Genomic DNA, 3,951 nt, shown 5'->3' with positions numbered 1-3,951 from the left:
GTGTGTGTGTGTGAGTGTGTGTGTGTGTGTGTGTGCGAGTGTGATGCTGGATGCTGTGGGTGTGTGTCGTAAATACATCAGTCAAGAGTTTCTGGAAGGATTTCACTGCTTCATGCCTAAGTGTAATGGGTGCAGTGTGTGTTTGTGTGTGTGAAGATGATGTTGCAAAACGAACTGATCCTCATCTATTTCCTGTTTCTCCTCTGAAGCTCAGCAGCAGAAAAACTCGAGTCTGACAGGAGCCGAGGGTCAGCGTCACATGAGCGACATCAGTGTTTCACATTCATCAGCAAAGACCCGCACACACTACACACACACACATATTAATAACGTGTGTGAAGTACAAGTGTCTCCAGCACAGCCTGTCTGATCAAAGACAGAAAAATGATTCATAATTCAAATAAAGTGAAATGCATACTGAATGTTCTGGTTAAGTATTTGTGTTAGTCATTATAATTACAGCAGCAGAAGTAAACGCCGCCTCACTGACAGTCAATGTGTGTGTGTGTGTGTGTGGTGGTCAAGCAAAGTTGTCGACAGGGGTGAAACTTTGCATCAGAAAAAGGAAATGCTAATGATTCCACTTCCTAAAAGACAGACAGAGCAAACGCTCACTGTATGACACACGGGCGATCGAGCATATGACCCTACACACGCCTGTCTCTCTCTCTCTCTTATCACTCTCCCCTCCCCATCTCTCTCTCTCTCTCTCTCTCTCCTGTGACTGCATGAAAGTGAAAACCATGAGTGCGATATGGGGAAATTTTTACATGGCTCCACATGCCCTGAATACAGCATTTACAGGAACAGTGTGTGTGTGTGTGGGTGCACGCATGTGGGTGTGTGTTTCGTCTGAGGGTCTTTTTAGAGGAAGAGGGAAATCCATGAGCGACGGTCACAGTTCTGTCAGCATCAGTCATATGACCACTGCAGAAATGCCGAACCGCTCTCACACCCGCGCACACACACACACATGCACACACACACACACACATACACACGCACACATACATACACGCACACACATCGCTCTTACCTCCAGTCCATAAACTCACAGACGCTCCTCTGTCTGTCCGTCTCTCTCTCGCTCGCTCTGGGTCAATCCTGATGAACAGACAAAAAAACACAGTCAAAACACGCAAAAGAAAGAGCGTTCAGTGTACGATACTAATAAAATGCAACATGAAACACAGACAGTGAAAACACTGCACACAGAAACATCGCAGGGCTTCGATCCCGCTGGCCAGCGAGAGCTTTAACATGAGAAACACTCATGCGTCTGATGCTGGAAATCACATACGAACGTCTCACACTCGTATCACACCATTCCAGAAAAACACAACAGCATCCTTTACTCTGAATGGCTGAATATTTCATTCGCTCATCTGTAATGTCTTCACATCACTCCTACAGACACTGAAACCTCACAGAACAAGTGCTAACTTTAACATCTTATTTAGTTCAACTGGAGCTGGAGCTTCTCGTGTCAGATCTTGACTGATTTTGATCAAGTAAGCGTCAGAATAACTGCAGTAATATCTCCAGATGAACACTTACTGGACTGAAGCAGCTCAGCTTTACTTGATTCTCCATCAATCATGTTTTAGAGTCTCAAATCTGATCCTCAGGATCTTTTGAGGAGCGTTTGTTTCCAGAAGCTTTACTTTCACTGTTCCTCAGCGGAGGAATGATCTTCACAAGCCTCCAGAACATCTCACATCTTCTGAGGAGCCTTTATTTCTTCAGCTCTCAATCACTGCATTATATGTTTGGAGCATTTCACTCTCATCTTATTACTGGAGATATAGCTGATATTTAGAGCATTTTATGTCAGTTAGTATTTAATTTAGTATTTTTTCATGTCATTACATTGTTTAGAGCATAAGCATACATTTTTGAAAAATTATATTTTATTAATATATTATGCTATGCGCTCTGTAGAGGAAAATAAAATGACATGAATAGACATAAAAAGGCAAAAACAATGGGAATTTTTAGGTTTCAGGATTTTTTTTTTAAACCAAACTTTGTATAAGTATGATTCTCAACTATGTTAGATATAACAAAATTATTTGATATACCATTTTACTTCATGCAATATGTGTGTAAAATTTCCATAAACTGGTTTTCCCATTAAACACAATGTTATCTATACACTGTACATAATTTGCATATTAATGCGCTGTTGGGACAGCATGTTGAAAAAAGAAGTGTAATAATGGGAGTAATAATTGGCCAGATTTTCATAATAATAATAATAATATTTCATAAGAATATTGATATATAATGTATTTTCCTATTCATTTGTTGTGCCTCCAAAAATGCGTAATAAACACGCTTCTAGTCCTGCTGTCCTCTACAGAGACAAAAACTCCAAAGCTGGGTCTCAGGAGGATATAATAAATATCAGCATCTGCGGCGGATTCATATTTTGTCTCTGAATAAAACTGAGCTGTTTCTGTTTTTAAAAACCTGATGGATCAAATATGATATTCAAACAAAAACACATGCAATATTAAAAAAAACAACAACATCTGTCTATAAACTCTTACACTAGACTGTTGTTTGATATTTCAGGCTTTTCAGGGTTAAACTCATTTTCACCGCGTCATCACCGACCGACCGAGTTACCCGAGTAATTAAGTTACTATGACAACGGCCGTGAAGGGGGGGGTCGGAGAATTAATTATGACTGACAGCAGGTGAGAGTCTAATTGAACTACAGGACTAATAATAAAAAAATTTAAAAAAAGCACAGCAGCTGCTGCGGACCGTCAAACACACAAACAGCAGCAGCTTCAGGTGTTTTACAGTTAAATGCGATTTCAGCTCACGAGCGGATCCGGTTCAGCGGGTTCAGCCGGTCCCTCCGCGAGGACAAGTCCGCCTCAAAAAGTGCATCTCAGCATTAAAACAAAGTATTACCAAACCCGGGTTATTATTCTAACGCGCGCCACTCACCTGTCAGACGCACGCACAGGTAAACGCCGCACGTCAAACACCGAATGAATGAATGAAGCGTTTCTAGTGACAGAACGGGAGCAGAATATGTTCGACACGTCACACGGGAGTTACCGAGCACCCGTGACGTGTGCGTCCTCTCGTGACCCCGGGTTAGAGCTGAAACTAATGAACTAAAGCAGAGCGAATGTCGGTGAAACGGAAGAAAACGCCGATGAAATAGCCGCGCGACGCCTGTTTCGCGCTGCACGGAAGAGAAGCGCTTTACCTGAGCCGGTGTCACCTGAGTTTCCCCGCCGTGTCCCACCTGACCGCACTTCCTCGATGTGACGCGTGCGCTCCCCGGCAGCGGCTGCTCTCTATCCGGTGTCTTTCCGCCGGTTCTGACCCGCTCCTGACGGACTCCGGCGGCTCCTCCTTAAACCCGCAACCAGGAAGCGGCTTGTCCTCCTTCCAGCGGCCGCGGGTGATTGGCTCTGCGGGCGGCGGAGGGCCGCTGGGGGGGGCTCTGCATGAGTGCCGCGCGGACCGACCGCGGCTGCTGATCACATTTAACGCGCTCCTTCCGTTTTCATGTTGAACGCGCGTTTCCACTTCTGCTTCTGCAAATGAGTCAAGTGACAAACTCTGAATTTGCATGTCAAATATAGCGAGAACAACACGGATGTAAATCAAACAAGCTTTGTATTCACACTAAACTCAGGAGCGACTCTGACGTGCAATATCATGCACATTATTAATACTGAAAGTGCTGTTGTGTGTGTGTGTGATGCTGCTATCATAACTTATGTCATTTAATGTAAGTTTGGCTCGTGCACGAGCAGGTAAAGCGTCTGCTGATACAAGACTAGAGCAGATGCATGAGAAATGAAGGAGTGTGTCAGGATGAGGTTAGTGTTTAACAGCTCACTCACTCATATTCACTGACTTCCGCTTTGATGTGGTTCAGTGTGTGTGTGTGTGTGTGTGTGTGTGTGAAGCACTGAAAGG

At 43.9% G+C, this 3,951-nt stretch overlaps 1 protein-coding gene across 1 annotated transcript in view; it reads right to left on the bottom strand.

The window, feature by feature from the left end:
- The window catches only part of zbtb7b (zinc finger and BTB domain containing 7B), a 23,202-nt gene extending 20,212 nt beyond the window's left edge, over positions 1 to 2,990 (bottom strand). The window contains exons 1-2 of the mRNA XM_016558995.1: positions 2,962 to 2,990; positions 1,037 to 1,104 (exon numbers count right to left, since the gene is read on the bottom strand). The gene's annotated coding sequence lies outside the window, so the exon portion shown is untranslated. The remainder of the gene's footprint in view (positions 1 to 1,036; positions 1,105 to 2,961) is intronic.
- Between the last annotated feature and the right edge of the window lie 961 nt (positions 2,991 to 3,951).

The sequence above is a fragment of the Sinocyclocheilus rhinocerous genome, unplaced genomic scaffold (genome assembly GCF_001515625.1).
Source record: "Sinocyclocheilus rhinocerous isolate Xijiao unplaced genomic scaffold, SAMN03320098_v1.1 scaffold828, whole genome shotgun sequence".
NCBI lineage: Eukaryota > Metazoa > Chordata > Actinopteri > Cypriniformes > Cyprinidae > Sinocyclocheilus > Sinocyclocheilus rhinocerous.
This window is presented reverse-complemented; position numbering and strand designations above follow the sequence as displayed.